Source organism: Pleurodeles waltl, chromosome 1_2, assembly GCF_031143425.1.
Source record: "Pleurodeles waltl isolate 20211129_DDA chromosome 1_2, aPleWal1.hap1.20221129, whole genome shotgun sequence".
Classification (NCBI taxonomy): domain Eukaryota; kingdom Metazoa; phylum Chordata; class Amphibia; order Caudata; family Salamandridae; genus Pleurodeles; species Pleurodeles waltl.
This window is the reverse complement of record NC_090437.1, coordinates 114,541,867-114,556,037: the sequence shown is the minus strand read 5'-3', so window position 1 is coordinate 114,556,037 and position 14,171 is coordinate 114,541,867. Positions and strand designations below refer to the sequence as shown.

Here is a 14,171-nt window from a genome sequence, read left to right as displayed (position 1 = left end):
GATGCTTATTTTCACATCCCCATCCTGCCTGCCCACAGACGTTACCTACGATTCATGGTAGGTCACGAGCACTTTCAGTTTACCATGCTCCTTTTCGGCCTTACCAGCGCCCCTCTGGTGTTCACAAAAATGATGGCGGTGGTTGCAGCTCATCTGTGCAGGTTAGGGGTCTCAGTTTTCCCCTACCTCAATGACTGGCTAGGCGCCTTCTCCCCAGACAGTCGTCTCTCACCTTCAGACTATGGCGAACCTCCTGCACAAGCTGGGGTTCACTATAAACGTGCCGAAGTCACACCTGACTTCCTCTCAGACGCTCACTTTCATTGGAGCTGTTCTGGATACAGTGCAATTTCTCACTTATTCTCCAGACAAGCGAGTCCAATACCTTCAGGCTATGATTCAGATCTTTCTTTCAGCCTCGGTCTTGGGTTTCGGTGAGTGTAAGCCTGCTGGGCCTCATGGCCTCCTGTCTCCTGCTAGTACACATGCCAGATGGCATATGCGCACTCTGCAGTGGGACCTAAAGTTCCAGTGGGCGCAGCATCAGGGAAATCGCTCAGACATGGTCCAGATCTCGGAGGGGACTTCGAAAGACCTGCAGTGGTGGCTTTAGAATCCAAATTGTGTCAACAGCAGATCCCTCTCCATTCCCCAACCAGATCTCTCTATAGTGACAGATGTGTCACTTGTGGGTTGGTGTGGACACATGGGAGAAGCAGAGATCAGAGGCCTCTGGTTTCCGGCGGAGTTGGGCTCCACATAAAAATGCTGGAGCTCCGGGCAATCAGGCTTAGGTCAAAAACATTCCTTCCCTCTCTCAAAGGGAAAGTGGTGCAGGTGTTCACAGACAACACTACCGCCATGTGGTACTCCAACAGACAACGCGGGGTAGGGTCCTGGACACTTTGTCAGGAAGCACTACGCCTCTGGACATGGCTGGAATATCAGGGCATTACGCTGATGGTTGAACATCTGGCAGGCTCTCAACGCCAGAGCAGACAAATTCAGCCGCTGACGCACAGTCGATCACAAATGGCGTCTCTATCTGGAGGTGACGCAAGGTCTCAAGTGGTGAGAGCCTTGGTTAGATCTGTTTGCCTCCGTAGAGAACACGCAATGTCAGCTGTTTTGCACGTTGGAATTTTCGAAGACGGCACTCGCTCGGAGACGCTTTTCATCTCGAGTGGAGCTCCAGCCTCCTGTACGCCTTCCCGTCTAGCCCTCTTCTACCCAGAGTTCTCAAGAAAATCAAGTACGACCAGGCCCAAGTTATCTTGGTGGCTCCGGACTGGGCTTGAAGAGTGTGGTATCCAGAGCTATTGAGCATGTCCATCCATCCTCCACTCAGACTGCCTCTTTGGGTGAATCTTCTGTCACAGCAGCAGGGGACAGTTCTCCATCGGCACCTGTCCAACCTCCACCTTCATGCGTGGAGATTGAGCTGCAACAGTTGAATGCATTTGCCCTTCCACCCAAAGTCTGCAATGTTTCTTGGCAGCCAGGCATCCATCGACTAAAACTGTATATGCCTGTCGTTGGAATAAATCTTGTGGCATGGTGTACCAACAAATCTGTGGATCACATTTGTGCCCCTCTGTCAGAGGTTCTTCTGTTCATTATTTAGCCCAGCAGGGCTCTGCTTTGGGCACCCTTAAAGGTTACCTGATCAGCCCTCACTCTTTAAATCTCCTATTCTCAGTAGGTTCTTAAAAGGGCTCACCCACTTATTATCTCCCACTCCATTTATTATGCCTCAGTGGGATCTTAATCTTGTACTTACTTATTTAATGTGTACCCCCTTTGAGCCAATGCATAATTGTCCCTTGCGGATCCTCGCATTCAAACTGTCTTTCTTTGTCGCTATCACCTCTGCTTGCAGGGTGAGTGAGCTCCAGGTGCTTTCTTCAATGCCTCCAAACTTGTCTGTACACCCTGACAATGTGGTGTTACGCATTAGAGCTTCATTCCTTCCTAAGGTATTTACACCATTTTATGTAGGCCAGTCCATCACTTTGCCTACCTTCTACACACTCCCACACCCTTCCCATGAGAAGGGGAGAGACTCCACTGTCTGGACCCAAAAAGAGTGTTGGTGTTCTACCTCCATTGTACTAAAGATTTCCAGGTGGACAATCAACTCTTTGGCTATGTGGGTGCTAAGAAAGGGAAGGCAGTGCAAAAGCATATCATCTCTCGATGGGTGCTTCTTTGCATCAAAATGTGCTACACTTTGGCTAAAAAGCAACCTCCTGAAGGCTTGCGTGCTCATTCCACCAGAGAAATTGCGGCTTCCACTGCGTTAGCACGCGGAGTTCCTGTCCTGGATATCTGTCGGGCAGCTACATGGGCATCCCTGCACACGTTTGATAAGCATTACTGCCTGGATAGTCAGGTCCGTCGAGGCGGCTACTTTGGTCGTTCAGTCCTGCAAGACTTTCTAGTATGATCTTTGTTCGCAGCCCACCACATAGGATGGCATTGCTTGGATATCAATTCTAAGGTAAGGAATCTGCAACTAGAAGTCTCTATCAGATGTACAGGTTAGTTACCTTCGGTATTTGAAATATCTGGTGGGAGACACATTCTAGTTGCAGCTTCCTTACCACCCACCCATCCTCCCCGCTTTGCGAAATTATTTCTGGGGACAGGTGTTCCACCCTTTCAGGTCCTTAGCTCTGTAGCACCAATCTCAGTGTTCTTAGCGGCTCTGCGCTCTGGCGTGGAAAGTCGTTAAAAGAAACTGACATCACTGTGCGAGGGCGGCGTCAATGTACTACTCCAGACGTCATCAAGGCATCAGTCGATGCCTGCGGAGTCGAATGCCACCTACAGATGCCCAAGGGTATTGCTCGAAGAAAAATCTCCAGATACAGTCTAACGCCTGGGGGGAAATTCTAAGGTAAGGAATCTGCAACTAGAATATGTCTCTACCAGATATTTCATTACCGAAGGTAAGTAATTTGCACTTTAGGCCATTTGGGAGCTTGCATAAGGGGTCGCACCCCTTATCAGTATAAAGGTTAAAAAAAAAAACATGGGGGGGCAGAAATGATCTTTTAAAAAAATTGCTTGAGGGGGGAACAACCCTTGCCTAAGGGGTCACTCCTGTTCTCAATATAAATAAAAGCATCCCTGGTGCCTAATGGCTTCTGCCCTCCCTGGGGGCAGATCAGCCTATTTCTGATGGATACAACTACCTGTGGATTCCTCACCTAATTAATACTCCCATTGCGCCAGCGTTCGACGGAAATCTTCTTCCTAGCTGCTGCACGTTGACGGGGACGTCACAGTTGCCCACGCGACGCCGTCTGACGTCATACAGGCAATAAGAGGTCCTCGCCGACGTCAGTTCACTTTTTTCCGTGCCATTCGAGACGGTTATCTTCGAGGGAGCTACTGTTGCTGTTCGACAGTTACAGTGTGTTTTTTGGATCTATTTTTTTCTTTGAGATTACAATGTCGCAAAGAAAGTCAGGATTCAAGCCCTGCCGTGAGTGTGGGGGCAAAATGTCGGTAACTAACTAAGACTGTTTGTGGTGTCTTAATTCCGATCATGATGTTGACAAGTGCGATTCTTGTCAACATATGAATCCTAAGGCCCTGAAAGAGCGCGAGGCTAAGCTTTTTCTGGCGAAGTCCAAAAGGAAGGAAAAGAGACCTCATCGAAAATCCTCGTCACCGAAGTCTCATCGGCGTCATCGGGACTCCCGGCGTCATCGAGAATCACGGCGCCGGTCGAGTAAAGAGAGGTCGAGGTCACTATCAACTCGACGTCGGAAGACTTGGGAGGTCAGTCCCACGATCACTCCCCATCCGTCGACGCCGTTGCCTTCTCCAGCCTCACCGACTTCGCCCGGGTCATCTGGCCAACCACTTTCAGTGTTTGAGGTTCCGCAGCCTCAAATATTTTCTCCGTCGTTGCAGACGTCGAGGTCGGTGTCGCCTTCGAACCAGGCACCCCAGTACCTGGCTTTCCCGGCCCCTGGAGCTGATAGTACCGCATTTTTAAATGCAATGTTTTCCATCTTCCAGCAGATGGCTCCAGGTGGTGGACCGGCTGGTCCTTCGGGCCCTTTGGCCTTCAACATGGGTGCTCCGGCTCCGCTTCGACCGGCACCCTTTATGCCCTTTCTCCCCCTGGGGAACGTGGGCTCGGCGCCGGTATCGGCTCCGGTGGCTCCTGAGACTTCGGCTCCGGCAGCTTCGATGTTTCAACCAGTGGCGCTGTCTAGACCTCCTGCAACTCCGAAACAGTCTTCTCTCCATGCGACTCCTCGATCGGCGTCGTTCTTCATCATCCGCTGACGCCATGTTGACGCCGAGGATAGAGGAGAGGCTGCACTCGAGGAGGCTTGCTCTCCGCCTCCTTGAAGAGCAGGAGTACCAGAGACAAAACATGGAGGAAGGAGAGATTGAGGACTCTCGTGAGGGTCTCCATGGGCTGGACACTGCTAGTGGCCTAGATACTTCCCCCGAGTGGGACTTCTCATCTCCTGGGGAGTATACAGAAGAGGCGGCCACTTTCCATTCTGTTATCAGGAAGGCAGCTAGCTTCTTGGATCTTCCTTTGCCGGTAACTGAAGCCAAGCAGAATTTGTTGACAGGTGTTGCACCCGGCCTCTACATCGGCAGAACCACTTTTGCCGTTCAATGAGGCTTTGCTGGACCCTGTTTTGGAAGTCTGGAAGAAGCTGGGGTCTTTTTCAGCTGTCAATAGATCTGTGGCTAGGAGGTATCGGGCTGCACCGGCTGACCCTGGTTTTATTACCAGACATCCAACACCTGAAAGCTTGGTGGTCCAGGCTTCCTGCTCGGCAGGGTCTGCTCCTGGATCTTTTCCATCTGTGCCCTCAGATAGAGACTCCAAGAAGATGGACATGGCATCCAAAAAGGTGTTCTCTTCGTGTAGCATGGCATTGAAGTCCTCCAATGCTACATGTATTTTAGGAAGGTACATTTATGCCCTGATGGACGAGATGGCATCAACGCATACGGAGGTCCCTCAGGGGCTGTTAAATCTAGTATTGGACGCTCAGGCAGCTGCAACTCTGGTTATCCAATCTGGGTTGGATACAACTGACTCCATTGCTAGGGCAATGGGCACTGCTGTAGTTACGAGGAGGCAGGCTTGGCTTCGTAACTCATGATTTTCCTCTGATGTGCAGTCGACCCTACTGGACCTTCCTTTTGATGGGGACAAGCTCTTTGGTGCCAAGGCGGATTCGGCCTTAGAGAGGTTCAAGGAGAGCAAGGCCACGGCCAAGTCGCTGGGCTTGCAAGCCACTTCTTCTGCCTCCTCCAGATTTTTTAGGAGGTTTCGAGGATTTGGTCGTGGCTCCTCCTTTCGAGGGAAATTCCAGCAGCCTACCTCTGCTCTCTCCTATAGATCTTTTAGAGGGAGGGGTAGGGTCCGTACCAGGGGAGCCTCTCAGCAGCAGGTGAAGCAGCCTTAGGCTTTCACCAATTCCCACTCACTCCACTCTTGTAGGGGGGAGGTTACTGAATTTTCTCCACAAGTGGGAGGTCATAACTTCAGACTCCTGGGTTACCAGCATTGTGAGAAAAGGCTACACCCTTCCCTTTTGGGAGTTTCCGCCCCCCATCCCGCCCGCCCATCTTATTGTTCAGAAGAACACCTCCTGTTGTTGGAACAGGAGGTTCAAGTCCTCCTTTCAAAGGGCTCGTGGAGTTGGTCCCAGAGCAGGAAAGGGGTCAAGGTTGTTATTCAAGGTACTTCCTGATTCCCAAGGAGGATGGTCGGTTGAGACCAATCCTGGACCTAAGGATCTTGAATTGGTTCCTCAAACAGGAAAAGTTCAAGATGCTGACCCTAGCTCAGGTGCTTTTGGCACTGAACAATGGAGATTGGATGGTGTCTGTCGACTTGCAGGATGCTTACTTTCATATCCCGATACTCAGGTTGCACAGGAAGTATCTCCGTTTACTATCAGTTTGCGGTCCTCCCGTTTGGTCTTACTTCAGCACCTCGAGTCTTCACGAAGGTGATGTCGGTGGTTGCGGCAGAGCTCAGAAGGAATGGGATAGCAGTATTTCCTTATCTAGACGACTGGTTGATCAAAGCCAGGTCTCCGGAGCTCGTGTTGCATCACCTGCAGTCGACAACCCAGTTGTTGTTCGACCTGGGCTTTTGGGTGAACATGCCCAAATCTCACCTAGAGCCCTCTCAGCGCCTCCTGTTCATAGGGGCAGTACTGGATACAACATTGAACCGAGCCTTTCCTCCGCCTCAGCGGATTCAGGACATTCAGGCACTGATTCCAATGTTTAAAAGTAGAGCAGTCATTCCAGTCCTCAAGGTCCTACGTCTGCTCGGTCTGTTTGCTTCTTGCATACTGTTGGTCATTCATGCTCGCTGGCACATGAGGGCTCTTCAGTGGTGCCTCCGAAGGCAGTGGTCTCAACACAAAGGGGATCTCGAAGGCTCGGTGAGAATCTCCAGAGATGCTGCCATGGATTTGAAATGGTGGATTGCGGACGGCAATCTTTCCAGAGGAAGGCTGTTGTCGCAAGCTACGCCTGTGGCCACAGTAATAACGGATGCTTCCACTCTAGGGTGGGGAGCTCATCTGTGGGACGTGGAGATCAAGGGACTTTGGTCTCTAGTAGAACAGGTGTTTCATATAAATCTGTTGGAGTTACGGGCTGTACGTCTGGCTCTCAAGGCCTTCCTCCCATCCCTTCGTGGTCAGTCGGTTCAGGTCCTGACGGACAACACTACTGCGATGTGGTATATAAACAAACAGGGAGGGGTAGGGTCGTACCTTCTCTGCAGAGAAGCTCTACGGCTATGGTCCTGGGCAAAGGACCATCAGATTTGCTTGGTAGCAAATCATCTGGCCGGAGTCTTGAACGTACGTGCGGACAATCTCAGTCGCCATTTCTCGGCCGATCACGAGTGGCGTCTCCATCCAGATCAAGTCCGGTTAATCTTCCAGATGTGGGGGTTTCCTCGGATAGATCTGTTTGCCACCCGGGAGAACTCACACTGCCCGTTATTCTGCAGCCTCCAGTATCCGGTACAAGGAGCTTTGGGGGATGCGTTTCAGATGACCTGGTGCGACCAGTTGCTTTACGCTTTTCCCCCCCCCCATACCCTTGATTCCTTGTGTGTTGAGTAAAATTCGCCAAGACCGGGCTCAAGTCATCTTAATTGCTCCGGATTGGCCAAGGAGGGTGTGGTACTCTGACCTTCTCCAACTCTCACTGTGCCCTCCGCTCCATCTCCCTCTCAGGGCAGACCTCCTCTCGCAGTCGCAGGGGCAGGTTTTACACCCCCACGTCCAGAACCTGCACCTTCATGCCTGGAGATTGAACGGGGCAACCTGAGTTCTTTCTCTCTCCTGCCTGATGTAGTGGATGTTATCTCATCGGCCAGGCGACACTCCACTAAATCTATCTACGCTAATAGGTGGTGTAAATTTGTGGTTTGGTGTGGAGAGAGGCAGATTGATCCCTTACGTGCTCATTTGTCAGATGTTTTATCTTTTGCTTTGTCTTTAGCACAGAGGGGTTGTGCAAGGGTTACTTGTCTGCCTTGTCAGCCTTTCTTTGTCTTCCAGACCAGCCTTCTTTATTTAAATCCCCAATAGTACTTAGATTCTTGAAGGGCCTTATGAATAAAATCCCTCCAATTCCTTTCGTTATGCCTCAATGGGATTTGACCTTGGTTCTAACTTTCCTTATGGGGGTCCCCATTTGAGCCTATGCATTCTTGCCCCATAAGATTATTGGTTCTTAAAACGGTTTTCCTGGTTGCAATTACCTCTGCAAGGAGAGTGAGTGAGTTGCAGGCTCTATAGGTAAAACCCCCTTATACATCTTTTGGTGTTTTGGTGGTGTTGAGGACGAAGGCTGCTTTCCTTCCGAAGGTTGTTTCACCCTTTAATTTGGCCCAGACAATTACTCTATCCACGTTTTATCCTCCGCCTCATCCGTCAAAGGAAGAAGAGAGACTACACCGCTTGGACCCAAAGAGGGCGCTAAGCTTTTATATAGACAGGACAAAGGATTTCAGGCTGGAGGATCAGCTTTTCATCGGATACGTGGGAAAGAGGAGAGGAAAGGCAGTCCACAAGAGAACACTCTCCAGGTGGGTTGCTCTTTGCATTAAAATGTGTTGCTCTTTAGCAAAGAAGGATCCTCCTGATGGTATAAGAGCTCATTCCACCAGAGCTAAGTCGGCCTCTTCGGCCTTGGCTAGGGGTGTTCCTGTGGTCGACATCTGCAAGGCCGCAACTTGGTCATCCCTTCATACTTTTGCGAAGCATTACTGCTTGAACTCTGAGGTCAGAAGGTATGGCCATTTTGCACGGTCCGTGCTGCAGGATTTCTTGGTTTGACCATTCAGGCACCCACCACAGAGTGCGGTACTGCTTTGGGACTCTATTCATTAGGTGAGGAATCCACAGGTAGTTGTATCCATCAGAAGAACGAGTTACTTACCTTCGGTAGCGACTTTTCTGGTGGATACATTAGCTACCTGTGGATTCCTCACGGTCCCACCCGCCTCCCCGTTGCCTGTTTGGTCTAAACAAGTAATTCTTGAGTGTGCTCCTCTTGGTTTTGAGGATTTGTATATATTATGTATATATGTTATTTATATTTATATATATATATATATATATATATATATATATATATATATATATATATATAGTTCATATATTTATTTACTTGTTTAAAAAAAACAAATGGTAGGTTGAAATCTCAGAATGATGTTTGGAATATCATTAAATATTACTATTGTTCTTTCATCTCAATGGCCTAATATTCTCAGGCACGTAAAAAATGTTGGTACTGATGTCGGCGAGGACCTCTTATTGCCTGTATGACGTCAGACGGCATCGCATGGGCAACTGTGACGTCCTCGTCGACGTGCAGAACCTAGGAAGAAGATTTCCGTTGAATCCTGGCGCAATGGGAGTATTCATTAGGTGAGGAATACACAGGAAGCTAATGTATCCACCAGAAAAGTCGCTACTGAAGGTAAGTAACTCGTTCTTTAATAGCATTATGTCCATGGCAGTGAAGGGGTTAAGGACATGAAGACAACACCCACTTTAGCAAGAGGTTTCTGTTGACCCAGTGACAAAGTTGATGCATGATACATTTGGGACTTTCCTATGGTAGTAGTATGACTATTTTGCCATTATCATGCTTTTGAATACTGTATTTGAGGTTTAAGGTGACATTGCTATTTGAGTGCCCTCCACTTGAACGTCATATTGGTTCTGCATGGAACAGTTACAAGGTGTATTTTCTCTTCTAGGGAATGACGGCTCCAAACGGGAATGAACAAGAAGGAACTGACCATTTTTATCTCACGAAGAAAGAGGGGACATAAACATGGACTATGTTATGAATTTAGAGTTTGATAGGTTATGTGGAATACCCCTTCCCTAAGATTTCTGTGAAATAAAGGTTTTTTTTTTCTAATTGTAAAGCCTGCTGATTAATAAAATGGACAAAGGAAATGCATAATCCATGGCTCCGGTCTTGAGATTGAATCATAGTTCATAATTTCAATAATTATCAAAAGTAAATGTGCTTTGCTAATGTGTCCCTCATTAGTGCTGACCTACCATTAGTATTTTTTAGTGAAAGCTAACTACCCAACTGCATCTCCAATAACTTTTTTTTAACCAGTTTTAAATTGCATTTTCAATATCACAATCTTGAATAAATTACATCTATGAAAGTTACATTATCATTAGTAAAATCCGCAATCCAGCTACATCGTCATTAATAAAATAGTTTCACATCAGTATCAGCAGGAGCCCTTGGTTCCGTCCTTAAACAGCAACATTGGTAAAAACAAGTCATGTGTCGATGTTAACTCACATTCTGCCATTACCATAAGTGCTATTCAATCTTGCTATCTCAAGCAGGTACTGCAAACATTGAAAATCAACAGTGACATCCATGAAGCTATAATGGACACTAGGAAGCTATTCGGGGACATCAAAGGGTGTAACAGAAGGGTGTTGTCACTCACCCATGGACAGGCTGGAAGGGGTTATGATGGAGGTGTGGGAATGTGGATAAAAGGGGATGGGGGGGGGGGGGGGGTTATGTCCCCGCCAGGGTAGGTTTAAGTACGGGCCACCAACTCTTGAATGTGTGCAAGTCAAGTAATAGTGCTTCCCATTCCACATTTCTGGGGTATTTGCGTAGTCCTCATATTTCTTGCCTCCTGAGCTCCTCTCCCTGTCCCCACTTCAGTATTGCCGCACACCAGTGGGCTATATCTAACAATACCTGGGCTTTCCAGTGCATGGCAATTAGTCTGCATGCTATCAGCAATGTTTGGTTTATAAACCGGTTTGCAGCTTTATCTGTTTTTGAGCACCTGAACAATCCCAACAGTGCAACTTCCATTGTGAACACATCCAGTCACCTCTCAGCAAGTTGGACACTGACACCCATAAGGTTACAGACTGAGCAACTCCAGAATACGTGCATCGTGTCAGCACCTGCATGTTGGCATCTCGGGCAAACAGAGGAGGACCCAAACATTTAGGACAGAGTTGCAGGAGTGAGGTAAGCTATATGAAATATATTATGCAGGATCTACTGAACTTGGTATTCTGCATCATCCTGGGGTATGTAAGTACTGTTTCCAGTATTTCCTTGTCAACTCGCCACCTAAGCCCCACTCCCTAAGGACTACATTTAACAGGTTGTGTGCGGTGTATGCTAGTGCACAAACAAACCAGGTGACAAGTCTACAGCCTCAACCCATTATATACAGTGTGTGTATGAGAGGGTGCTTATGGGGTTGCCATGGAGCCAAAGATGGCAGCCGTGGAGTAACTTTGCTCCAGGACCTGAATGCTGCAATCAACATTAATCCTGCCATTTTACACACACACACACACACACACACACACACACACACACACACACACACACACACACACACACACACACACACACACACACACACACACACACACACACACACACACACACACACACACACACACACACACACACACACACACACACACACACACACACACACACACACACACACACACACACACACACACACCCCCCCCCCCCCCCCCCCCCCCCCCCCCCTGCATCAGACTGTCGACTGGCCAGAACCAACCTTGCATGCCAGGGGGAGGGTGTAGGGAGCTGGCTACTACAAAGACCACAGCTGACACTAGCAGACTTTTACCCCACGGAACATGATTTTAGTCATCCTGCATACAGTGATCCAGCAACGTATTGGCGCGGTAGACTTGGAACACGCCATGGGTAAACCGAAATCACCAAAACCTCACCTCCGTCCACCCTATCCCACACTCCATCATGGGGAGGAGCCTTGACACAGGGCAAAGACCTCCAGCTCTCCACAGGACTTGGGTGAAAAACAGGCCACCATCCTACTTACCAATAAATCCTCTTGCTCATCAGTAGAAGCGCACATAAAGGAGATGTGTGGAATTTGGTCTCCTTCAGAAGGTCCTGCGAAAACTGGCTTCCCGGTTCACCAACACAGAACGTAATATCACAGAGATGGTACCACAGCTGAAGACCCAAAAACAGACCACCCAAGACCTTATGGACAAAGTGCACTTGTTAGGTACATGCTGAGTCATGCCAGGCTAACGCCAAGTGAAGCATGCCAATGAAACTCATGACCAGGTTGTGACCCTGCCATTAGCAGACTACCTGTAAAAACCAAAAACCACGGGCCAGCCCATCTAATTCTTTCTTCAACACTGTAGGCGGATTTTTAATCAGTCTGCTCCCCACTATTAACGAGGGCTTCCTGAGGCACTGTACTGCAGTATCTCTCAGATTGCCAGCCTAACTCTAGCAAATACACAGCTCGAATCCACTCATAAGGGGACAAACCTTGATAAATGCTGGTGAGGTGGTCCCCTACAAGAACAGAAATCACCCTGCCTACAGGCTGGATATTACAATTGCAATCTGCCATTCTTCAATATGTATCACTCTGACCTACACAGCTAACTGGCCACCCCTATAATATCTGTCGCCTATTCAGTGTAATAGACCAGGCATCCTCACTATATACTAGATCAGCCTAATAGTCTGTATTGATTGAGTCTTATGGAGCACCTGTTTGCGACCCCATCATCCTTCGTTATAGGTCCATGCCTCCTAGCTTACAACAAACTACTAAACATAAACCTCCCTTCAAGGGTCCAAGTGGGCTGCCTAATATTGCCCCCCTATCCTGTTGGTCGTGGTTAAACGGGGTTGTCCCATCTCCCCAATCCTGTTCTCCAGATCCATGTAGCCAATGGCGCACTGCCTCAGTTGGAAGAGCCCTGTTTGTGTGTGTGTGGGGGGGGGGGGGGGGAAGGATACAGCTGCACGGAGGAACTTAGTGTTCCTTTATGCAAATTATGTTTTACTTTACATCTGAGACATGAAAATCGACACCTCCTGTTTGACATCTGCCTTTCAGGACTTCGAAGCGGTGACTGGGCTCCAAGTTAACTAGGGAAAATTCTATACTTTCTTGTTCCGAGGTGAAACCCCACACCGCCAGCATTGCCCCTACACCCTTAGCTTGGAAGTCCACAGCCTTCCGTTACCTGGGGTTCCACTTCACCACTTGCAGGAAGACAAATTTGAGGGCAACTCTGTCAGCAGCTCCCCAGAGCCCTCACCGGCAAGATTGCATTCTCAAAGATGATAATCCTTCCCCAATTGCAGTATTTTGTCAACGTACCAGCCTTTCCACCATACCACTTCTGTGATCTAGATCATTTGATGGGGGATACAATCTGGAATGTTGGGTTGACAGTAGTTCAGGGAGGTTTGAGGGGACCCATGTTTCGAGTCTTACTACCTGGTGGCACAGCTTGATTGGGTGGCTCGATGGCTGGTGGGCAAAAACACATTAAAGATCACCACTGATGATGCTCTGCTCCTTTCCTGGATGGTTGCCATGGAAATGTCTAACCAGAAACTTTCGCCTAACAAACAAACCAGATTGCTCCATATGCCCCTAACATTGCAATACAGGGCCTCACCAGCGTGTAGGGCTCATTGACAAGAGAGCAGCTACCAGACTGGCAGGCACACTCATTTGACACAGTGGAAGATCTCTTCCAGGACGGCCAGCTTTTGACCAGGACTATGCCATCTCCCAGGACAATTCACATACTGATGCCTGCTGCCTCAATGGACTCCCTATGGTAAATCCTTACAGAGAAAACTAGACACAAAGTTGTTTGTACAATATATCAAATGGTACACGGGTGACATCTTATCATTTGGCTTTGTAAAGCCATTGGAACACTTCGACATACCCCTGATGCAACTTAGGCAGTTCTGTACGGAGAACCACAGGAGGCATTTTCATGATCATCAATGTGCCAGGGCCCTGGAATCACATAAGATGGTAAGACATAAAGCATGCTACAAGAATAACCAATAAGTGCTTCTACATAAGGGCTACCTCAACCCCTCCCCCCCTTAACAGAATATTCCTAGTGGCACACCTCACCTGCCTGAGATGCTCTTTCCCAGTGGTGCACCTTCAACACATGCTCTAGTCCTGCTCCACATTGGCACACTTTTGGGACAACTGCAGAGCACTTTGGCCACAGTCCCATAACTTAATGCACTGAAAAAAATGGGACGCCACCGCACTAGGATTATTCCCATTGATGGAACCAACACAAAGTACAAGCCAAATTTGCTAAGCTGGCCCTCTTATTGGCCAAATGCCTCCTCTCTTTGTATTGAAAGGCCCCGCAACCGCGTCGCAGGCCCATGGCAATTGGCAGTGTCCTGCTAGGATGAGGCAGATAGGCTTGCACTACACTGTTTGTAGGCCGGCTGTATCAGACAGTGCCCCATCGCAGCAGCATGGGATGTGATGTTGCTACAGTATAAGGCCCTTACAGCAGGTGCTTCCCCTTGAAAAACCCATAACTCACTAAACCACAGCCTTACCCAATGACAAAGTGGAACCTTACCCATGCCAACGGGAGGCCCCATATTGATGAAGGCATCACGATTTCATCAGTTTACCCACACAACACCTCTCAATTACCCAGTCAGATGAGAACTTCTCTTGCAATCCCCCTATGCAGGTGTACACATCACAAAGGAGAACCGCCACCTTTCTCCTCAATCCACCCATCCCCTCCTGTTAA

General features: G+C 48.6%; 1 long non-coding RNA gene across 1 annotated transcript in view; it reads left to right on the top strand.

Moving 5' to 3' along the window:
* LOC138297402 (uncharacterized) overlaps positions 1-9,501 on the top strand; it is a 66,917-nt gene extending 57,416 nt beyond the window's left edge. The window contains exon 3 of the long non-coding RNA XR_011204084.1: positions 9,290-9,501. This is a non-coding gene — a long non-coding RNA (uncharacterized lncRNA). The remainder of the gene's footprint in view (positions 1-9,289) is intronic.
* The last annotated feature ends 4,670 nt before the right edge of the window (positions 9,502-14,171 follow it).